Here is a 25,374-nt window from a genome sequence, read left to right as displayed (position 1 = left end):
GCTCCCAAAGCAGGCAGGAGCTTGGATCCATTGTTGAAGGTCTCTGCATAAACCCCCTTAGGGAACTGAGCCCCCAGTGGCAGCCCTGCCCCCACCTGAGCACCTGAACTTAATCTCACACTGAATAGCAGCCCTGCCCCCACCCAAAGCCCTGAGGCTGGGAAGCAGCATTTGAATCTCAGAACCCAAGCACTAGCTGGGTGGATCTGGAGGTGAGGTGGGGGTGGAGAGGACACTCAGAAGTCAAGTCACTGGCTGGGAAAATGCCCAGAAAGGGAAAAAAAATAAGACCATAGAAGGCTACTTTCTTGGTGAACAGATATCTCCTCCCATCCTTTCTGATGAAGAAGAACAGTGCTTACCATCAGGGAAAGACACAGAAGTCAAGGCTTCTGTATCCCAGCCCACCCAATGGGCTCAGGCCATGGAAGAGCTCAAAAAGGATTTTGAAAATCAAGTTAGAGAGGTGGAGGAAAAACTGGGAAGAGAAATGAGAGACATGCAGTCAAAGCATGAACAGCAGGTCAACACCTTGCTAAAGTAGACCCAAAAAATGCTGAAGAAAATGACACCTTGAAAAATAGGCTAACTCAATTGGCAAAAGAGGTTCAAAAAGCCAATGAGGAGAAGAATGCTTTCAAAATCAGAATTAGCCAAATGGAAAAGGAGGTTCAAAAGCTCACTGAAGAAAACAGTTCTTTCAAAATTAGAATGGAGCAGATGGAGGCTAATGACTTCATGAGAAACCAAGAAATCACTAAACAAAACCAAAAGAATGAAAAAAATGGAAGATAATATGAAATATCTCATTAGAAAAATAACTGACCTGGAAAATAGATCCAGGAGAGACAATTTAAAAATTATGAGACTACCTGAATGCCATGATCAAAAAAAGCCTAGACATCATCTTTCATGAAATTATCAAGGAAAACTGCCCTGAGATTCTAGAACCAGAGGGCAAAATAAGTATCCAAGTAATCCACCGATCACTGCCTGAAAGAGATCCAAAAAGAGAAACTCCTAGGAACATTGTGGCCAAATTCCAGAGTTCCCAGGCCAAGGAGAAAATATTGCAAGCAGCTAGGAAGAAACAATTCAAGTATTGTGGAAATACAATCAGGATAACATAAGATCTAGCAGCTTCTACATTAAGGGATCGAAGGGCATGGAATATGATATTCCAGAAGTTAAAGGAACTAGGACTAAAACCAAGAATCACCTACCTAGCAAAACTGAGTATAATACTTCAGGGGAAAAAATGGTCTTTCAGTGAAATAGAGGACTTTCAAGCATTCTTGATGAAAAGACTAGAGCTGGAAAGAAAATTTGACTTTCAGACACAAGAATGAAGAGAAGCATGAAAAGGTAAACAGCAAAGAGAAGTCATAGGGGACTTTACTAAAGTTGAACTGTTTACATTCCCACATGGAAAGACAGTATTTGTAACTCTTGAAACTTTTCAGTATCTGAGTAGTTGGTGAGATTACATACACACACACACACACACACACACACACACACACACACACACACACACACACACACACACACACACACACACACACACACACACCCATACATGCACGCACACACAGAGCCAGAGAGCACAGAGTAAATGGAATAGGATGGGATCATATCTTTAAAAAAAAATGAAATTAAGTGGTGAGAGAGAAATATATTGGGAGGAGAAAGGGAGAAATGGAATGGGGCAAATTATCTCTCATAAAAGAGGTAGGCAAAAGACTTTTTAGTGGAGGGAAAAAGAGGGGAGGTGAGAGAAAAACATGAAGTTTACTCTCGTCACACTTGACTCAAGGAAGGAATAAAATACACACTCATTTTGGTATGAAAACCTATCTTACAATACAGAAAAGTAGGGGACAAGGGGATAAGCAGGGTGGGGGGGATGATGGAAGGGAGGGCAATGGGAGGAGGGAGCAATCTGAAGTCAACACTCTTGGGGAGGGACAGGATCAAAAGAGAGAATAGAAGCAATGGGGGGCAGGATAGGATGGAGGGAAATATAGTTAGTCTTACACAACACGACTATTATGGAAGTCATTTGCAAAACTACACAGATATGGCCTATGTTGAATTGCTTGCCTTCCCAAAGAGAATGGGTGGGGAGGGAGGGATGAAGAGAAGTTGGAACTCAAAGTTATAGGAACAACTGTCGAGTACTGTTCTTGCTACTAGGAAATAAGCAATACAGGTAAACGGGTATAGAAAGTTATCTGGCCCTAGAGGACAACAGAGAAGATGGGGACAAGGGAAGGGAGGGATGATAGAAGAGAGGGCAGATTGGTGATAGGGGCAATTAGAATGCTCAGTGTTTTGGGGTGGGGGGAGGGGACAAATGGGGAAAAAATTTGGAACCCAAAATTTTGTGAAAATGAATGTTAGAAGTTAAATAAATAAATAAAAATAAAAAGAAGTACGTTGTAATTGAATCTATACAAGTCTTTTGTACACTTTAGGAGTTTGATCTGTAGATATTTTATGCATTTTGTAGTTATTTGGAGTGAGATTTCCCTTTCCGTTATTGCTCCATATATTTTGTTATTATTATATAAAAATTCTGTTCGTATTTGAAGGTTTATTTTGTAGCCTGCAACTTTGCTAAAGCTATTAATTGTCTTAATTACCATCTTTGCTGATGCCCTAGGATTTTCTAAGTAAACTATCAGCAAACAGGATTTAAATCCTACCAAATGTGTGATCCTGGGCAAATCACTTAACTTTTCTGTTCTTCAGTTTCCTCAACTATAAAACAGAGACTGTCTGGTAATGTAACTATTTTAACTCTATTCTCAGGGAAAGGTTTGGGTTAACTGTAGTTTTTTCAGAATTGTTAGATATATGAGTGTTCTGCACCCTTAGCCTTTCATGTGTCTGCTTTTGTGGCAGTTGTATGTCCACTAGGGTCTACTCATTTGTATGCTAAAGTGTTGAATGTCCCAGAATGATTTTAGGATTGACCTTTTAGTTTTTTAATGAAAACTTCTTTTTATAGATAGAAAACACTCACTTTTCTATTTATATTTTCATGTTCTTTTAAGCATACACATGACGTGTTAGTAGATTTTATTATTTTTTTAAGGAATCTCTTGCTTCCACAGAATTGTAATTAAAATTTGGGCTCTATTCATTATTTATATTGCACATGGTTTTGATTGTTCCTCTTAAAATTTTCCTGATGCTTGATAACTTTTATACATACATATATACTCATATGCATACATACATACATATACACACATATATATATGGTTTTCTTTAACTAAAAAAATCTGGTTAACATTTCTAAGCATAAAAATCCTTGAAGGCAGGTAAAGTTTTTGCTTTTTCTTTGTATCCCTAAAGTTTAACACAGTATCTTAGCATGTAGTAAATGATGGGGTGCTTGGATGGGGTGCATGGTGTTTGGACCCCAATTCTAAAATCACATTTCTCTTAAAAATCATATTTTTCTCTAACCTCAAAACACTGTCTCAGGCAGTCTCCCTCCAGCTCAAGGACAGTCTGCCCCAGCAGAAACTGTTATTTCCCTTCCTACCATAGTAGGCAGCTGTACCTATAGAATTAATTGCTTAGAGCCAGCTGCATCCTGACTAAACTAGCTGTGCTGTGGGTCATAGCAACATTTACTACTCATTGACTAATCATGTGTATCTTCTACTTAGATGTATGTGTACTTCCTTTCTATTAATCTTGTCTAAACTAGACATTGGTGAGAGAAACTTGATATTTTCTGGTAAACCCTGACCGTTGGTTGACTTAGGCCTAAAACCATATCTCCATGGAGGCACCACCCCCACCCCTGGGATATTTCCCAGTGATTTTTGGGTAAAATACCTGCACAGTAGATACCAAAAGTACATATTCCTTTAAGAACTGACCACTCCTTAACCACTCCCTAATCACATCCCAAAGCACCTAGTTAGCATATTTGGCGCACATCTTACTATAGAATAATCTATATAAACTTTATCTGTAACTCCTTTAAATTGCAGGTTCCCTAAGAACTTCTGCCCCCTGAAAGGCGTAATAATAATAAACTTTTTTGCCTACTTGACTTAAGATTGCTTGAGTCCAGTGAATTCTTTCCAGACTAAATTGATAGGGATCTCCAGTGGTTCCTGTACCTTTCTTGACCTTCATTAGTAAATGCTTGTGAATTGATTTGATTAGTTGAAAAAGTCACATAAAAATGTGATTTCAATAGTTCATTTGTTTATCCAATATATAATATAAAGGATAAAGGTTAAATTGAGATTTTTTTAATAGTTTAGGGCTCAGTGTTTGTTTATTGAAGACTTATCTGTTAATATAGATACTGTTGGTCTTTTGAAAATTATTTTGATTTGAAACTTCAGAGTTTGAGTCAGGGGACTCCCCCCAGCATACCCAGCACCATGGCATCGAGAGTAGAAGTCTTGTGATTCCAGCTCCCAGTGCATGAGGCTGACACCCTGTGAAACAGGAACTACTTCCAGGAAGAGGAGCACTTCTGTTATGTTACCATTAGCCTCAAGTTCTGGGGTTACAAAGTAATCCTGGCACCCTGCTCTCCATTTCTTTGGGACTGGTTTCTCCTCAATCCCAATTCGGGGCTGGAGGTCTCACTAATGCACAATGCCAGAATTGTGCCTGACCTCCTCCTCTCCTGCTATACTGGGGCTTTGGAGTTTTCTGTTCATGACATTGTCAGTTACTTGACAAGTGCCTCCTACCTCCAAGTGGAGCATGTGGTAGAGAAATGTAGAAATGCCTTGAGCCAATTCACTGATCCCAAGATTGGCCTGAAAGAAGATGGAGTTAGTGGAGGGATTGCATTGACAGGGCTCAGCTCCACCAAGCCACTCTTCCCACTTACCTGAACCCCAGGTCCATCTCCCAAATCCTTACTGCAACCTCCTCTACCTCCTCTTCTCCAACCAGTGAAGCTAGAGTTTCCCCTAGATGAGGACCTTGAGCTAAAGGTGGAAGAAGAGATAAAGGATGAAGAAGAGGGTGTGTTAGATTTCTGCATCATCAGGGTAGAATCAGCTTTGGAAGTGGCACAGATTTAAGCCCCTTGGAAGCATTTGGGAGAGCCTTGGCCTTGATTGGAATGTTATCCTTTGAGGGGGTTTTGTTCTTGGGGGGAAAGTAGAAAGCTACTCATCACTAAGGTCAGAGAAACTGTTGATGCCCTTGATGATAGCACAGAACCCCAGGGAATGATGACAGTGTGCTATAGCCTGATAGAACCCACAGAAGGGAAGGGTCTATCATTGTTTCCTGGAGATCAAGTAGGAGAGGGCATCACCCTAGGTCTGAGAGATGGTACCCCAGCAGTAGCCAGTATGTTCTGGAGCAGTGGAGTTAGTGGGAGTTTTGGGGGGCATCGTTAGTCCTATACCAGGGGATTCCCTGGTAGGAATCAGGTGTACCATGTGCCCAGAAGTGTTTAAGGGTGTGGAAAATCTTGCATTCCACATGAGAGCCTAACACTTTCTCTTCATGTGCCGTTAATGTGGGAAGCAGTTCAACCAAAGCAGCAACCTCAGTTGTCACATAATATGTCCACTGAGGTGTCAAGTCACACTCCTATGATATTTGTTATGAGTACTTCACACAGAAGTTTACTCTACATTGTTGGGGGTGTAAGCTCAGTTCCATGTAGACAGTCTCGGGCAGGTAAAAGTGAGGACTTCTAAACCTTAGAGTTCTCATGAGGCCCCCCAGGGAACAGCAGGGAATTGAGGTGTGAGACCGAGCTATCTCGTGCATTTCCGCCTCTTCCCGTGGGAAACGCTGGGAGAGAGCATCCCCGCCCTCGAGATTGGCCCGGATCTGAGCACACCTATTGTTGTCTGACAGGCACGGTATTCAGGTGCAAACTATGCGGCAGGAGAGCTTAAGTAGGGTCAGGAAAGCCTGAAGGGGCTCTTAGCGCTGAGGGGCCCTTAGAGGACAGAAGGCCCCTCTTCCTTCTTTCCTCTCTTCGCTCTTCCCTCTCCCCTCTCTCCCTACTTCCACTTCTGCTTTCATTCTCTTACTGTAAGATCTTTGCCTCCTTGGGAGATTTCTCTCTCTCCTAAGGAAGAGTTCCTCCTGCACATGTAACCAAGACCCTGAATAAAGCCTAACCCTTGTTCGACTCTGGAAAGTCTCTTCTTTCATACGTTTATCCGGTTTGGCCAGCCGAAGACCTGCGATACGTAAGGTAAGACTCGGGTAGCCCTCAGGCCTCTAGGCCTGGCACTACATGACCACCTTGACCTGCATTCTTAGGTTCAAACTAATAATGGGCACTTTGCCCATAAACCTGGCATTTGATGCCATCTCAAGGGGCAGCATGGCAAGACCACATGTCCTTGATGCCAACGTGTCAGTTCAATCCTCTCTTCTACTGGCTGGAGGAGGGACAAGTAGTAGGGGAGGACATGGGATGAGATGAGATTGCTGGTAGAAGGAGGTGGTAAAGGAGCCTCTCTCCCCAAGTAAGGGAGGAAGTTGAGAGGGCCAAAGGGCTTTTCTGTTTCTCAAGAGAGTTGACACATATCCTAGGGTTAAAAACAGAGCTATTACAAAAAAGCAATTGCTCTAGTCTTCATCAGGGAGTAAGAGGTTAAACATTGCTGAAGGGATTATCAAACCTTTCATTTAGATATTGCCTAAAGAAAAAGTTTCAGTATTTTAAGGTGAAAGAGCACAGGGGAGAGGGAAGGTTCTTTTCTGGAAGAGGTCATTATTTCTCTAATGGCATGGTCTTCTTCGGCAACAAAGGACGAACACACAGATTATTGGGGTGAAAGTAATGCAGCAGGATGTAAGTAGTGAAAAGAGGAGTATAGGAGAAAATGGTTTTATCATAAGGTAAGAAAATTATAGAGAAAACTCATCAACCCAGTTGGGGTGGAAATGGGGTTGGGAATTAGGAGGGAATCTTAACAAAGCTATACCTGTCTTTGGGTGGGAATAGAGTATAGGGGAACCTCTTAAGTTCTTGGGAGAACAACTGTTAGGAGGAAAAGTTGTCAAGTCCCAGGACAAAAGGGTAGAAAATGGTTTGGGTTTTTGGTTTTTCTTTTGTTTGCTAGGGAGAAGTGAAGAGGCAAGGGGGACAGGGCTTTTGTTTTAGGAGACAAAAAGCCACAAATGGTGACAAGAAAAGAAAGAAAAAGAGAGATGGATAGAAGCAGAATAGAAAATAGAAGCAAAAGAAGAAATAAAGTTAGAAGTTAGTAAGAAAAGCTGGGGAGGGGACTTGGGGGAAAGAAGAAAATACCTTGAGAAAGGCTCTTGGAGAGGGGACAGAGGAAAGCAAAAGGGGAGGGGAAAAGAAGGATGTGGTAGAGATATATACAGAATTTTTTAAGGAAGGTATTTTTTTTTTTTTACTAGTTTTCTGGAATCTGCTTTTATTTTCCACAAAAAAAAAAATTAGATTTTTTTTTTTAAAATTTTGAATTCTAACCTAGCCCAGCTTCTTTGGAGATTTAAATTTGTCTGCATTTTTTGTTTGTTTGCTTGGCTATTGAACTGTCTGTTGGCAGGCAGTATTTGAAGCTAGTAGGGTGTGAAACTTACCAAATGTTACAATGTAGCTTTGCGAATAAGTATTTGTAAAGTGAGATTGAACTAGGCAGTTGGATTCCAGCTTCTTATTCTGTTAAATTCTAATCTTTTTTCTAGAGTTACATCAGTTTGTGGCTCATAGCATCTGGGAAATGGAAGAAAAATGTTCACTGCTTCTTCTTCATTACCATCACTGAGATTTAACTGTTTATATAACTTTATATTATTTTACTCTAAAACATTTCTATTTTATCAGCATTGTTGGTTTTGATTATAGAACACTATAGTCTTCAAAGAATTAAAAGTATATATGTTTATTGTACAAGGGAGAGGTGTATGGCAGGTGTAAGCATGCTACAACAGATAAGGAGGTACAAAAAATAAGAGGTAAAGGAGGTCATCAAAGAAGTGTATGATTCAAAAAGGAACCATTGCAAGAGCAGGGCATAACTAGCTGGTGGGCAGCCCATATCTTCCACTGATATTATTAAGATCCCAAGAGAGGGTAAGAAAGTTTGGCCTTTAATATTGCAGAGATCCCTGTAGTGCATTGGTGAGATGATGTGGACAGGCATGAATAGATCCTTCAGGATGGACAGGCTTGAAGAGATTTGTGTCCGAGTTGGAGGGAATGTCTGTGTTGATAACAAATAGATTTGAATATTTGCATGATTTTAATCAAGTGAGATAATATTAATTGAGTGTTTAGAAGAGACATGTATAAAGCACTTTGCAGATTTTAAAGGACTACTAGGTAAGTGCTAGCTATTAATATTAATTATATGATGGAATTAAATATATTTATTGGTTAGATTTACAGCTTTGTTAGTGTAAGAACTTCCTTTGAAGTCTGATTAAAATCTTCGATAGTAGTTATACTAATAGTGTTTGTTGATTAAGAAAATATGACAAAAAGCTATGAATTCATATTTTAAAAATTACAGTAGTATCCTTGAATGCTTGAAAAATATCATTATATCAATGTTTGAAGTACATTATTTTTACCCACAGAAGATGTATTTGCATATTTATAGATTTGTGTGTGGATTTTGAAGACTGTAAAAGATGAATGAATGAAAAAACACATTAAGCGATCATTATGTGCCAACCACAGTTATACACACTAAATATATAAAATAGGAAAAGCAAAATGATCCTTTGTTGCAAGGAGGTTACATTCCAGTGAGGAAGGTAGTACATAAGGAAGTGGTGTGTGCATGCGTGTGTGTATGTGGTGGTTTGGTCAAGAAAGAGTTGTTGAATGTAGTCAAAGAGCAATTGATTGACATATTTCCAGTAATAGCAGAGTTGGCCAAGTAATAGCAGCGTAGGGATCTGGGTCAGGCTAGAAATGGTTATTTATCACTGGTCATGGACAACAGGGCTTAGGCTGAAATGATAGTGCCAGGTTGAAGGTGGAGGCTGGAGCACAGGAACACAGAGTGAAAATGGAACAGAATTGTTCCCAATTGGGAACCATGGATAGGGAATTTAGGGATTTAGTCAATTGAGAGAAAATGAAAAGTATTCTTCTCTGGAATGTAAGCTGTTTGAAGGTAAAGACTATTTTCTTTTTTGCCTTTGTATTCCCTATTCCTAACGCTTTGCCTTGTGCGTGTTACTTAATAACTTGTTGAATTGAATTACTGTACAACAATGGATGAAGCAGAAATCATGTGGCACAGAACATTGACTTTATGCTTTAACAACTGACAATAGTTAAATCCATGAAACATTTGTTGAGTACTTGGTGTTTGCTCATCACTGCCCTAGGTGTGGCATCAATCCGTAGACATTTACGAAGTGCCAGTTAAATGCCAGGCACTGTGCTAAGCACTGTTAGTAAATAGGGAAGAAATATTAACACTTCAGAAACTTGCAGTGTGGGAGGAAAGACAAATGCACATAAGACCAATGCAAGATAATGTGTAAATACTAAATCAGTTTAGGAGTTTTTAACCTGAGGTCTATGAACATAGATTTTTTTAAATTGATAATTGCAGGGTTCATAGGCTTTACCAGACTGCCCAAAGGGAGTCTATGACACAAAAAGGTTAAGGATCCCTGGTCTAAGTGCTAGAATAATTCAGGGAAGGATAGCATCAGTAAGGGTTAAGGAAAGCTTTTTGGAAGAGTTTTCATTTGAGCTTGGTCTTCAGTGATGAATAGGTTTTTGCACAGGTAGAAAATATCAGTATGATTCTTTCTTTTGCCTGTAATGCCATGAGAAAAAGCCAGCAAATCACAATAACAGAAAACAAATTACTTTATATTTTTTCAGTAAATAAAGGTCTTAACAGCATTTCATGCCTTTAAGAATTTGATGCCTGTTATAATTTGTCTACATTTTGTCTGAGTGATCATGGATTGTGCTTACTCTGTCTTTGGTCATACATAATACCATGTTAGCAACTGGACAGCAATTCTGATAAATTGCCAGCCTAGTATGTATTGTGTAATAATATTTCTCTTGACTCTTCCTGAGATATCCCTATCGTATGCTATTATGGTTCCTAACTATGTTGTCAATGGGCAGTAACTCTAACAGCTTGCCAATTTAGCATGTTACTGTTGCTCAGTTGTTTTTCAGTGATGTCTGACTCTTTGTGACCCCATTTAGGATTTTCTTGGCAAAGATATGAGTTGTTTACCCTTTCCTTCTCTGGCCCATTTTACAGATGAGGAAACTGGGATAAATAGGATTAAGTGACTTGCCTAGGGTCATATACCTAGTAAGTGTCTGAGGCCAGTTTTGAACTCAGGAAAATGAGTCTTCCTGAGTCCAGGCATGTACTTTGTAATAACATTTCTTCTGACTCATTTCATGGTATTCTTAATACAGGCTTCTAGGGAAATAGATGAAATGGACCAGAAGTAAAATAAAATGAAATCAGATATGAGTGAGAGTTGAGATAGTGATAGTCTGGGAAAAGCTGGACTGAAGAGGTTAACTGTGAGTGGTTAGCCCATTGATAGTTAAAATAGAAACATATACCAGTTCTGTTTTTTAAGCATGTATAATTCATGGATATGTAAAAACTCTTCTGTGTATAAGACTCAGTACTAAGCATTGCAGTTGATAAAAAGCTGAGTAAGGCACAAATCACTTGTATTTACAGTGTTTCTAGTCTTAACTCTTGCAGCTGACATCAGGATAGTGATGGTAGGGGGACCCTTGTGGAGAACATAGATAAATATGTAGTTAGACAGATAAGACAAATAAATAAAACATTTACTAGGTGATCAATTATTATGGGTCAGTCACTATGCCAAATATTGAAAATACACATACAAGCAAAAGACGTTCCTGTCCTTAAGGATCTTATATGTTAATTCTGGAAGACAGCACATAAAAGGGATTAGAAAAGAAGGTAGGAGGGAAAGGTACCCACTTGATGTCAAGGTGAAGAGTTGTCCAGGGAATAATGGGCTAGTTTGGTTTTGAAGAGAGTAAGAATGATTGTTTGAATACTTCAAATAGAGTTTCCAAAAGGAACTCTCCAGTCTGAAGTAGAAGCTGACAGGGTAAAGGCATTGCTAGAGTGAGAAGGGAAGAAGGCCCCCCACCAGGGCAGAAGTGGAGAGGTGGTCCTGGGTCTTAGGCTGGTTCAGGTTTGAAAAGACCATGGATGGCATGTGTGCTTCCTTAGGTGGAGGTGCAGGAAGTAACCTAACATCCCCATCATCATCAATAGTAACTTTTGACCAACTGCCAGTAACGGGGGCCCAAGGTGATCAAGGTTCATTCCACTGTTTTCAGACTTTTTCAATGTATTAATGAGTTAGGCTGGTTTTCCCCTGCTTTTTTGTTTTTAAAAATATTATTAGATAAGGTTAAAAAAAAACATCAAGTGAAAAAAAAGTTTTGGGGAAGGGTAGTGTTATATTCAGAATTGGGCTGTAGGAAAATTGATTCGGCCGTAATGGTTGGGATGATTGGGAGACTTGGAGGGACCAAAGTCAGTGAGAACTATTAAGAAGCTATTGGTCTATTTAGAGTGCCTTGACTTATTTTTTATCTTAAATAGGAGCCTATCTATGTTGCATAGCACTTTATTATGATTTTGGTTTAAACAAAGTCAAAGACTTGACATCATTAATAACATTTGTAATTCAGTGACTCATAACATAAGCTGAATGCTTTTCCTAATACTTTATATTCTTTTTTGAGCTATTTTCTAGAGACAACTCTTAACATGGAGTAATTGACACATTTTATATATAATGTATATTTTTATATGTTTGCATGCATGTATATTTGAGATACCACATACTTACATATATGCATATATTCACAGATCTGTGCCACATTAAACAATGTAATGTATATATGACAATGTATATAAGACACATATTACATGGAGGTACATACATATGCATGTCACATATCTCATATATTTGTGTATATATGATGGATATTTTTATGTATTTTATGTTTCCTACATATCATTGGGTCTTCACTTCTTGCACATGATGAACCCAGATATAATTGAGGCACTGGGGGAGATTCTTACACAATCTTCCTTATGCATCCCATTAGTATCTGATTCGGGCCTCCCACACAATATCTGTGATTCATGCTCCTAACCAAGGAGAACTTTAAGAATTTCAGTTTGTTTTCCACTTTCCTTGTGTAGAACTCTCAGTGCCTCTAGGTTGACCAACAACCATGTAGCTATAGAATAAAATTTTTAACCCAGCAAAAAAGTGCAAGTTGAACTTATACCTGAGCCTGTCAACCAGTAGAAAAACTTTCCTTACCATTCTAGAGGGCATCAATCAGCCAACCGTGTTTGGTTATCTACCTTCTCTTGAAATCTATACAGTCTACATGACTTAGAGTATTAGTGAAAGGGTATGTTTCAAGCAGTCAAAGTTTTTCTGTTATGTCAATCCTTTTTTTTTCATTTTGGGATTCAGGTCCTTTTGGGACCTGAACTTCAGATCACTTTCTAAATCTCAGTGAGGCTGTGCACTACAGTTGGCTCTCACCTTTTTTGTCATGGCTCAAAATTTTTTCTCTCTCTTTAGTTGAGGCTTGGTCTTTCTTGCTTTTGACCACGCGGTTCTTCAAAGTAAAGTTATTCAGCCAGCAAGCCTTTTTTGTTGTTAGTCCTTGGAAGATGGCCAGAGACATTGTGGGGTGGATGCCTTGACTTACACATGATTTGGATTTAAGTGAGGCAGAATTGTACAGTCATCAGCCTCACTATCTCTTCCAGAGCCATCAAAATCCAGTGGCAAGACAAAAGTCAAGATGACTGACGATGGCCTGGAATCTAGTGGATGACTTTGGCATCTTCATGTCTGACCAAGCTCTAAGCATTCCATAGAGCCTGCTTCATCTGTCTTCATGACTGTTGGAACAAACTGTTGTCACCCACCAATTCTGCCAGGGAAAGTCTTCACATTCTTGGAGTAGATATTCCCCTAACTCACCAGCGAATTTGAAGCCTGTTAGTTACCTTCAACCTGGTGTAGCCCATCTGCTGGGATGGGTTTTACCAGGGTGTGACTGCTGGGAATGATACAGCTTCTTGGAGTCATGTGTAAGAGTAGGGTAAGAGGTGGATACCAAAAGTGGATGAGCTGTTAATCTGCAGGATGAGTAGCCCTGAAAAGGGCTTGGCAAGCCCTCACACCAGAGGTACTAGCCTTTCCTGAACACACGTAAACACTCTAGGAACTATGCCGCATGCAGGAGTTGTATTCATCCTTCATTGCCAAAGAAGACCATACCATCAGAGAAATGATGACATGACTTGCACTTGACTTTGTTTTGAGTGAGGAAGAGCTGTCCAGGTCACCAGCCTCACTTCTGCTCCAGAGTCATCTGAATCCAGTGACCAGATATTCATCAAGATGACTGGAGATGACCCAGGATGCACTGGGAGACCTTGGGTCCTTTAGGTCAAGGTCCTTTGCAGGTACTCACTTCATTGAACTAGGCCTGTTTAAGAAGTAGCCAGGGCATGGCCCCTTTAATGAGGCCTAGAAAAAAGACATCAGGCTGAGAGGGAAACAGCAACAGTTACTATTGATAATCACTCTAAAGCTAGGAGGGTCAAGAGGAACCCTTATGCAGGAGCCCGTTGGTATCCCAGTTAGAGTTCAGTAGGTTTAAAGTTTTGGGAGAGGACAGGACAGGACAGAGCAGGAGAATGGGGAGGGAAGGGAAGGAAAGAGAAAAGAAAGGAAGGACAGGGACCAGTAAAACCCAAGTCAGCTGGGCATCTTTTGACCATCCAAATTTACTGTCCTTTGGAGAGGAGAAGGAAAGGGAGGGGGAGGCAGACAGGAGAGGAGCAGTTGAGTTACCCAGCTAGCTGGGTCCCCATTCAGCTAGCTGCATCTACTCACAGGATTGTGTTCATCCTTCGTTGCCAAAGAAGACCATGCCATCAGAGAAATGATGACATGACTTGTTCTTGACTTTGTTTTGAGTGAGGGAGGGCTGTGCAGGTCACCAGCCTCACTTCTCCTCCAGCAGGAGTTACAAAGAAAGGGAAAAACAATTTCTGCCTTCAAGGAACACATCTTAATGGGAAAGACAATCTGCAAACAACTTTATACAAATGAGATATTTACATGATAACCTGTAGTCAATGTTCCAGGGAAGGCTTTAGCCTAAAGAGGAAGGGCAAATACTTTTTGAAGTGGGATTTGAGCTAAGTGTTGAAGAAAGCCCGAAGGTGGAGATGAAGAGGGAGAAAGTTCTAGGCAAGGGGATGGCAAGCAAGAATGCCTGGAGTGGGCAGATGGAGTGTCTTGTTTAAGAAATAGTGAGGAGGCCACTGTCACTAATTTACGGAATACATGGAAAACTGCAGAGACAGGAAGTGACCAAACAGGATTTTATATTTGATCCTAAAGTGTAAGAGGGAGTCACTAGAGTTTATTGAGTTGTGGGGTGATGTGATTTGCCTTTTAGGAAGATCAGTTTGACAGCCGAGTGGAGAGTGGACTGGAATGGGGAGAGCATTGTGGCAGGGAGACCAACTCTCATGCTATTGCAGTAGTCCAGGCATGAGGTGATGGAGGCTTGTGCCAGGGTAGTGGGAGTGTTGGAGGGGTATATGTGAGAGGGGGCACAAAGGTAGAAGCAACAGTTGGATATATGGGGGGATGAGAGACAGCGAGGAGTCAAGGATGATGCCTAGCTTGGGAGCCCAGGTAGTCAGGTAAATGGTAGTATCCTCATCAGGAACAGGGAAGCCAGGAAGAAGGGAGAGTTTTAGGTGAAAGATAATTTGATCAACTTGGGACATGTTGAATTTAGAATGTGGGGACAACCATTTCTAGTAGATGTAGAGGTTAAGTTTGAATTGCAAAAATCTGTCTCTTTTTATTTGACTCAGTTTAAGGGCAGCTCCTTAGTGATTACCTATAAAAATTGTTATGATCAGGTTTCTGTGTGTACTGTAGTGTGTCTATCCACATCTTTTCTAATATTCAGCAACAGTCCCCTGTGTTTAGGAAGAGGAACACATGTTTTACAAACAATTCAGTGAGAACATCTAATGAAAAGTTCAACAGACACTTGTTAAATTGCAGCTCTGTGCAGGCATTGTGCTCAAGATCAGTACTCAGAAACATATAAAAATGAGATGGTTCCTGCCCTCAGGGAACTACATTCCACATTATTCTGTAATGTACAGCTTTATTAGTAGATATGATCTCATAGATCTGGTTGGTGTATCCTAGTTGCCATACTATGATCATATATAGCACCTCCCAGGTCACCCTAAAACATAAAGATTCCTAAATTGACTTCTTTGTGCCTTTTCTCGGGTGATTTTGTTACCATGATGTACTCAGTTTATTAGAGGGGAAGGTGGAAGGAATCTCTAAGGCTAATTTTAAAGAACCTCTAGCAGGTGAGTGTTATAGTATTAATTACTCAGAACTGATTAAAGAAATGGTTGTAAATGATTCTAGAAACCCCTTAATTAGTACTATGTTAAATCTGCTAAAATTCCAAGAAAAACAAATGCAAAACAGTCAACATTACTGGCATATTTATGATGATATATAGTTAGCTTATTTGCTTATGGAAAGTACTTCTTTCTTGTGCCCCACTGACTCTGCTCTGTACTATCATGTTCTTTCTGGCACCATCTTCAAAACTTTGCTATCAAGTTTGTCTACCTGTGTCTTACCACCTAGTAATTTTGTTTCATTTAATTAGTGAGTAGTCTCTGTATTATTCCATTTTGCAGTCTTTAATTATAGTAAATTTTATAAACTATTATGCATATTACTATTTCATTTTAGTAAACATTACTATAACTATAAAAGATAGCTATCTTTTTCAAGATGGAGCTATGTTAAATTTAGAGATATTGCTATTTTTAAAAAGTGAAAACATCTTTCTTTAGATTTTCCCCTGGGGAAAGGCTTAAGCTGTGTGGTCACAACTTCAAATTACAGTTTTATAGAATTTTTAAAAAATAACACAGCCTTTAATTGATAATAAGTCAACAACAGAATTGCCTATATTAGAAGAATATTGTGTCCCATAAGTTTGGATAACTGAAAAATTTAGTTGGGCAGAGAATTACTCCTTTGAATTCTGATGTGGTAGAGAATTTGGTTTATACACTAGGGATTGACAATCTGTGGCACAGGTTTTATTTTTTCTTTTTGAATGCTTTATTGTTATGGTTTGCCTGCCTCAAGTATCTTCCCATTTCCATCCATTCTCTATTCAAGCACCAAAAATTATTTTCCTAAAAGTGCAAGTTTGACATTATCACCTTTTCCCCTCTCCCCCAAATAAACTCCAGTGGGCCTCTCTGTTTGCCTCCAGGATGAAATACAGAGTCCTCTATTTGGCCCTCAATAACCTAGCTCCTACTGCCTTTTCTGTCTTTTTATACCTCACTTCTTGCTATGTACTCTTTGATCCGTTTACTCTGGCCTTTTTGTTGTTCTGTACACTCCAACTCTTGGCTCCAGGCATTTTCTCTGACAGTCTTCCTTGATTAGAATACTCTCCCTTCTCATCTCCACCTCTTGGCCTCCCTGGTTTTCTTTAAATCCCCCTGAAATTCCATCTTCTGCAGGAACCTCTTTCCCAACCCCTCTTAATTCTAGTGCCTTTATTTCCTATTTATACCATATTCAGCTTGTTTGTACACATTTGTTTGCTTGCTGTCTCTATAGTTAATTGGTCAGGACTGTCTTTTGCTTCTTTTTATATGCCCAGTGCTTACCATGGTGACTGGCATATAGTAGGAGATTCAGCAGGAAAGCGGATGGTAATCGTATTCTTCTTTAAAGTCATTTCCTCTGACAATTATTTCAGTTCCTGAAGTGTGACACTGCTAGTGACTTTGGTAACAAACATCTCCACAAAGGTTGCTTCCCAGGATGATGTGCATAGCAATTGGATGACAGTTGGTGGGCATGGCTGCCTTTTACTTTACAGGAGCCTCCTTTCCTTATCATGACTGTGAGGACTGAGCTAGAAGCCAAGATCAGTGGCCTGGGGTCTGCTGCCACCATTTCTCTTGCACAGTTGGTAAACAGTTGTTGGTGGTAATGGGGAAGGTAGGTGTTTTCTTCACAGTGGTTTCTTCCCTCAGAGATGACTGAGTGCTGGCATAGAAGCACATCTGGTGGTTTTGTGGATACTGCTGTTCCCAAGGCTCTTGGGTTCAAAGTTCTGGGCTGACTCCATGGTGGTCTAAGGGGAAATGATGGTGATGGTTCTTTGATTTACCTGGTGCATGCTTCATCTCACTTGCCCCTTATGGCACACACCTGCTATTTCTTAGTTATCAGACCTTTATGAGAGATATTTGCTATACATATTTTCTCAAATAACGGTTTCTCTTCAAATTCTAGCTGCATCAATTCTGATTGTACAAAAGCATTTTAATTTTGTGTATTTTTAAATTGTCCATTTTCTCTACTATAATTCTCTTCTATCCCTGTTTTAGTTAAGAATTCTTTGTCTAGCTATCTTTGTTAAAAGTGCCTACTCTCTTTCTCCTCTGAACTTGTGCATTTAGATCAGGGATCTCTTTGAAAGGATTTTTGTTTTTGGTGTTTTGGTGATGGTAATTGGTGTAAGATACTGGTTTAAACCTTATTTCAACCTTCAGGCTCCCCTTTAAATTTCTCATCCGTTCTGGGAAAGCCTACTGACTTGAGTCAGGGGAGCTGAGTTCAAATCCCCTGCTGACATTGCCACTTTGACAACCCTGGGCAAGTTACTTTATCGCTCTGGACCTCAGCTTCCCCTCTCCTCAATCTGGTAGAGTAGACGGTCTGTAACATCTCTTCCAGATCTAGAGCTAGCATCCTGTAATCCTTACCCCAATATTTGGCATCCTTGGATTTACTGAACTGTAGCCTAATATATTCAGTAACTCCTGGGTCTTATGAAATTTAGAGCTAGGAGAGACCTTGGAGGGGATGGATTTGAACTCCTTCATTTTACAGATGAAGAAACTAAGACCTAGAAGAAAGTTAAGCGACTTGTCCAGAGTCACACTAATAAATGTCTGAGGTAAAATTTGAACCCATATCTTCCTGACTTCTGAGCCTAGGACTTTCTCTAATACTCATGCTGCCTCTCTGGAGTCTTCAAGTGGACTAATTTTTAGTGACAGACCAGTACTTAGCACCTAAGTTAAAATAGTGGTATCAACTCATTGTTAATATGTTTATAATTCACTGAATTGTAATTGCATTTTGCTGTATTACAGAATGTAGATGAGTATATTGTGTTTTGACAAGTCCAAAATACCTCTTCGCCACTTACTAGATTCTGATTTGCCTGTTTACATATTTATACTACACAATTTGAATGTAGCCACAAGTACTCTGAGTGTATCAATAATATTATGTAATTTTACAATAATACATGTGATTTACCCTCATGTTTCTGCCTTAGATCAGGGCAGTTGATTGTACTTACTACACAGCTACTTGTTCTTCAGTGTTCTTCAATGAGTTTATTCTATGCCATGTAATTCTACAGAATCAAGAAGAAATCTTGCTCTTGATATGCATAAATTTTTAGAATTTAGCTTATATTTTAACATGTTTAGTATTTTGCTCATTAACCATTTGAGCTACTTCAAAACCTTTGAGCCTCATTTTCCTCTTCTTTAAAATGAATGAGTTAATTAGCACAATTAACAGTTTTGAAAGGAATGTCAAAATTTATCTAGTCCAATCCATATCGATAGAGATCCCCTGTTAAACATTCTCACCAAGGAGTTATTCAGCCTCTATTTGGAGTCCTCAAATATACCTCCTGAAGTATTAGTTCATTACACTTTGACAAATTGTTAGGAAGTTTTTCCTGATATTATATTAACTAGATGATCTCTGAGGTCCGTTTGAGATTTGTAATTCTCTGAAGCTATGCTTTATGCAATATATCATCGTCATCATAAAAAATTACAACTATAATGGGTATAGTTGTGCTAGGTATTACAGGCACATGTTTTTAATAGACTATGTACACATACATACATTCATATATATTATACACATATACATACATACATGTACACATGCATATTCCAGAAAAGTTGCATATATAAAATTTTTCCTTGTGGAACCTTTTCAATGACATCAATCAAAAATCTTTTTAAAGCACTTACTATATAATACAAAGGTACAAAGAATTGTAAAAACAATCTTTGCCATCACGAAGTTCACATTCTAGTGAAGGGGATAGCATATCAGTAACTAGGTATATACAAGATATATATGCACACACATATATATACACACACATACATACACACATACACACAGAGTAGATGCGAGGTCATGTCAGTGGAAAAGCACTGGAGGTTGGGGTGGATAAATGAGACCAAGAAAGGCAGACTGCCTGGAGAGTTTTGAAACTAAGTGTTGAAGAAAGCCAGGAAAACAAGTAATGGCAGTAAGGCAGATAAGCATTCCAGGCATGGGGGCCAGCCAGTGCAAGTACAGCTGGTATGGAATGTTGCTAGGGTTTACAAAGATAAAAAGGGTCAAGGTTGTGGAGATCTAATGCACTGTATTACCCCCTTATTCAGTAAACTCCAGTGCAGTGGGTAAAGTGCCTGGCCTGGAGTCAGGAAGATGCATCTTCTTAACTTCAAATCTGGCCTCAGACACTTAATAGCTTTGGGCAAGTCACATAACCCTGTTTGCTTTGGCTCCTCATCTGTAAAATGAGCTGGAGAGGGAAATGGCAAACCACTTCAGTGTCTTTGCCAAGAAAACCCCAAATGGGATCATGAAGAGTCAGACATGACTGAAATGACCGAACAACAATTACTGATCAAATATATACAACAGGATCAAATATATAAAATTCTTTGTTTGGCATTCAAAGTCCTTCGTAACCATCACCCTGCCTTTCACTTTTCTAGTCTTTTTATTTTTTACTCCCTTGCCATTGGCCTTCCTTGCAGTATACTCTGTCTCCTGACTGAATTTTCACTGACTGTTCTTCCATGTTAGAACTATCTTTTTCCTCATCTCTGCCTACTGCATTTCCTGACTTCCTTCAAGTTCCACCTAAAATCCCATGTTCTACAGTAATCCTTTCCCCCCATGTTGGTACCTTCTCTTAGTTGCTTATCTCCAGTTTATCTGGTATTTAGCTTGTTTATACATATTTGTATATGTTGTATCTGTTATATCTCCTCCATTAGACTGTGAACTCCTTGAGGGCAGGGACTGGTTTTTGCCTTTCTTTGTATTCCTAACACTTAGCACAATTCCTGGCAAAAAGCAGATACTTCATGAATATTTATTGACTTACTAACTGAATGATCTTTAAAAGTCAAAGAGAGAATTTTGTATTTGATCATAAATATAAAAGAAAATCACTGGAGTTTGAGTAATGGAACTGTCATGGTCAGACCTACATTTAAAGATAATCACTTTGGCAACTGAATTAATGTTCTGATGGAGTGGAGTGAGACTTGAGCCAAGGCAGCTATCCTTAGAAGGCTGTTGCAATAGATCATGTCATAGGTGTATTGGGAACAGCATTATAACTGATCTTCACTTTTATTTGTATTCCTACTTCCTTGTCTCACTTTCAGTTTTTAAAGATAGTGGTAATTGCTTTAGCTCATCTATTTTGCAGCTTATCTGAGGAAGTGATTTATGAAAGCAAGTTGACACTTTGTTCCATACTAATCCTAATCTTAACAAATAGCCAAGGCCTTGCACGTAGGAAGTTTTTAAAAAATAAATTTTATTGATTTTTTTTTTTTTGGTGTGTGTGTTTACATCCCCTACGCTTCCTTATGTTTCTTTCCCATTTTTACACCCATAACTCCTATTATAATAGGATGAAAAAAAACAATTTCACAAAAGTAAACAATATAGTAAAGAATTCTAACAATTTATGCAGTATTCTACATCCATAGATCTTACCCCTGCAAAGCAGTTAAAGTAGGTGTCCTTTTATATCACTGGATACGTTGTTATAGTAATTGTATATATTGTTTTTCTGGTTCAGCTTACTTTATTCTGTATCAATTAACAGAAGTCTTTCCATGCTTTTCTACTATTTGTATCCATTGTTTCTTACATGGTAATAGTTGCATTCAACTGTTTTCTACTTGATGAGCATCAACATCTTTCTATTGTTCCCCCCCCCCCTTTTTTTTTTGCCATTACAAAATGTGCTGTGGTATATATAGAACCATTCTTTTTGATGTTGACTTCTTTTGGCTATATGTCTAGTAGTGGAATCATTGACTGCAGATATTTTAGTTCCTTTTTTTGTATCATTCCAAATTTCCCAGATTGGTTGGACCATTTCACAGTGCCACCAACAAGGCATCCATTTTCCCACCTTTCAATATCCCTTCATTCATAAACTGTTCCTGTCTTTTGCAGTCTTTGCTAGTTTACTGGGTATAAAGTGAAGCCTTAGAGTTGTCTTGATGTGCAGTTCTCTCTTTATTTGTGATTTGGAGAGAAGGGGGCTTTTTTGAGAGATGGTGAGGAATTGAGAATGCCAAGTAGGTTGTGAGCCTGAGGCAGACTGTAATGCCATTTAAAGCAATAAGGAAGATAGGAGAAGTGAGGGTTTATGATGTAAGATAATGAATCCTATTTTGGACATGTTGAGTTTAAAATGTCTACTGAACATCCAGTCTGAGATATCCAAAAGGCATTTGGAAATGTGAGATTGAAGGTCAGCGGAGAGGCTGGAGCAGACTAGATTAGAATTGAGAATGGTCGGTATACAGTTGATAATTAAATCCATGGGAACTGATGAGACCACCAAACGAAATGGTATAGAAAGAGAAGACAAGAGGACAGGACTTTGTAAGAAAACTACAGTCAGAAAGCATGACCTGGATGAAGAGACTGAGAAGGAGTAGGCAGATAGGAAGGGTAGAAAGAGATCCAGGAGAGAGTAGTGTCCCAAAAACTTGGAGAAAAGTGAGTGTCAGGTAGGAGAGAATGATCAACAGTGTCACAGGCTACAAAGAGATTTAGAAGAGGATTGGAAAAAAAATACTATATTTGTCAATTAAGAGATTGTTGGTAACAGTTTTAGTGGAATGATGTGAGCAGAAGGTGGATTATAAAAGGGTTGAGAAGAGGAGGAGACAGAGTAGAGGCTCCCATTGTAGTCTTCTCAAGGAGCTTAGTCACAAAGGATAGAAGAGATATAAGATGATAGTTGGGGAAGGATCAAGTGAGAGTTTTTGAGGATGGTAGAGACTTGGGTATGTTTGTAGGGACACGGCCAATAGATAAGGAGAGATTGAAAATAATTGAGTGGATGTGACAGGAGGCAATCTGTGGAAGAGACAGGATGGAATGGGATCACTTGAGTAGGTAGAGGTGTTAACCTTGATGAAAAGTAAGATCATCTCATCGTATAAGATGGGGTGAAGGACATAATGGTAGAAGACATCTGAGCAATATGAGATGAGAAAGAGGGAAGAAAGAGTCTCATGGCCTCATTTTTTTTCTTCATAAAATATGAAGCAAGGTTTTTATCTGAGTAGGGGGGGAAAGGGATACATGAGTATCTTGAGGAGGGATGAAAAGGTTTGAAAGAGCTACTTTGAAGAGTAAGATAGTGAGTTGATGAAGGAGGTATAGAAAGATTGCTTATTAATAGTGAGGGCCCAGTTGAGATTGTATAAGAAGAATTTGTAGTAGTCCCAGTCAAAGTGGTTGCATGATTTTCTCTACTGTTGTTCAGCAGCACATGTGTAGAACCAAAGGAGAATGATCCAAGGTTGAGGCTTGGCAGGGAGCAATTGATGAAATAATAAAGAAGGCCAGAAACCAAAGAGAAAAAGACAGTGTAGAGCTTAATTGGCTCAACAAGGAATTAGGAAATTGAGACCAATAGAGGTTTTGGAAATAAGAATATGGGTTTTTGTGACCACCAAAAAATGTAATCTTGTGCTAGAAATTGCTGAAAATACACTTTTATGTGTACAGTTCTTTATAACAAAACATTAATTTTGATAATAAGCACTTTTTGAAACAGTTCCCATGAAATGGTAAATTCATAAAACTTATAAAATACAGTACACAAAATAAAAGTGATAGCATGCAAAATGTTTTTCTTGCTAGTAATTCCCTAGGCTTCTGTGACCTTTTGTGCTGACATCTCAGTTAAAAAAATGTTGTTTTCAGACAGTATTTACTTTCATAAAACATGAAATCTACAATCCCATAAATACTTGTCTTCCTTTTTGTGGATATAACAAATGGACATTCGTTAACACCAAACTTAGAGCCAATGGTCCAGGCAGACATTCTCTCACAAAGTTTTGCTGACATCTTTGTTTTCTCACTGAGCTGCATCACTGACTGTACACACTTGGGCTTGGAGCCCAAAGAGCTTGCACTTTACTTTGATGGTGTGATTGCAACACAAAACTTGAGTTATAAAAGGCAAACAATGAAAATATGTAGTGAATGCGTGGGAAGCTCTTCACAGTGGTAGGGTGAACAAGGCCAGTGAAGAGCCTAGTAGAATATCAGTCACTCTGCAAACTTATGCACTTCGTGCCTTTTGCATTTTTTTCCTACTGCACATAGTTGAATGTGCACAGTTGCCAATGCAAAAGAGAAAATAAGGTTATTGATAAAATCACGTGAATGCTTAAAGTCATGAAAATTAGAGGCATGCATGAATGTTGAGGATTGACTGTGTTTGTATCAGTTCCTTATATCTTGGTTATTATAGTCTACATTTATCATATTTTTCATATCAAATTTGCTGCAAAATATTTTTCCCCCAATTAACTATTTCCCTTCTAATTTTAACTACATTGACTGTGCAGAGGCTTTTCAATTTTAAGTTGTTAGAATTGACTTTCTATTACTTGTTTGATAAGGAATTCTCCTTATCCCTAGCCATAGATAGGGTTCCCTTCTCCTCTAATTTATTTATAGTATGATCTGTTATATCTAGGTCTTGGATCAGTTTGGAGCTTATTGTGGCATACAGTTAGACATAGGTCTAAAGTTAATTTCTATCAAATTGCTTTCTTGTTCTCCCTTCAGTTTTTGTTAAATGTTAAGTCCTTATTTCAGTATTTGGAATCCTTAAATTTATTAATTCTCTACTATGAGGCTGTGTTTGACCTAAATAGGAATACTACTGTTTTGGTGTGCATTCCGGCAATAGAGGTAGCCTGATCAAAGGGGCAGAGAGTGCTGAGAGTGACAACAAAGTGTTTAAGTTTGGATGGACCAAAGAAGGTTTAAGTGGATTTTATTGTTCTTGCTCTGGCTGAGAGAGTTCATTGAGGAACAGTCAAGAGAGAAAGAGTGAGTCTGGTGGAATCTGAAAGATCTGGGTTAAAATTCTACCTCTGACTGATACTGGTGAGTTTGTGAACCTGGTTATTTAACTTTTAAATTTCCCAAGTAATTTGCTAAGACTTTAAAACACGAGATCATACCCTGAATTAGTAGATGAGGTTTCCTCATCAGGAGTTTCTCACACCAGTGAATCAACTGGTGTGCTCCAGAAAGACAGTGACATACAGAGGTAGGCACAGACAGACACAGACAAAAATAGAGAAACAGAGACTATAGATTTCATATAGGGCATGGTACATATTAATCATTTATCTTATCTGTGTTCTTGATAAAACTTAAAATTTTAATTTGACTATTAAATAAAAATATACTTTTGTCACAATTGTGTTTTTCACACAAGTGTGTTGGTAAGTTTTTTTCTTTTGGACTTAGATATTTCTTTATTTTTCCTTTGTTAAGCTGTTTACTAATAGACAGTTATAATGCACCTTTCAAAATAGCGTTCAGATTGCCCCGCAGGCTGACACAGTTGTGCCTCTGAGTTTTATTTCTTGCTGAAATGATGTTTCCATTTTGAAGATGGTGAGAGTAGAGATTATTTATAGATTAATGTTTTGTATAAATAGCATGTTTGAATTATCAGTTGTCTAAGATCTTTTGAATGAATATATTTAAATCCATCCTCCTTAATAGTGAAAATAGGATCATCTATAACAAGGCATTTCCCATACCCATATAAATCAGCCAAGATTCCTTGAAAGATAAGACAGTAGAAATAACCCTGTTCAATGACTCTGTAATAATAAAGTATTAATAATAAATAATTAATAATAAAGTAATAATAAAGAGTATTCACCTCTGTGATGTTAGAGATCCAGCAGAGTCCCAGTTGAAGAGGGATTTCCTATTGGTTTTGAGGTCCTGCAGAGCCTCATGCTTTTAGAATGTTGTAATGAATATCAAGGAAAGGCTGCAAAACATCAAGGAAATTCATGTCTCGAGGGATAAAATTGTACAAATTCGTACACAATC

General features: G+C 38.7%; 1 protein-coding gene and 1 pseudogene across 1 annotated transcript in view; both read left to right on the top strand.

Moving 5' to 3' along the window:
• XPR1 (xenotropic and polytropic retrovirus receptor 1) overlaps nt 1–25,374 on the top strand; it is a 219,367-nt gene that overhangs the window by 68,440 nt on the left and 125,553 nt on the right. The window lies entirely within an intron of this gene.
• LOC140529672 (zinc finger and BTB domain-containing protein 12-like) overlaps nt 2,364–25,374 on the top strand; it is a 39,277-nt pseudogene continuing 16,266 nt past the window's right edge.

Source organism: Notamacropus eugenii, chromosome 2 (genome assembly GCF_028372415.1).
Source record: "Notamacropus eugenii isolate mMacEug1 chromosome 2, mMacEug1.pri_v2, whole genome shotgun sequence".
In the NCBI taxonomy this organism is placed as follows: Eukaryota; Metazoa; Chordata; class Mammalia; order Diprotodontia; family Macropodidae; genus Notamacropus; species Notamacropus eugenii.
This window is presented reverse-complemented; position numbering and strand designations above follow the sequence as displayed.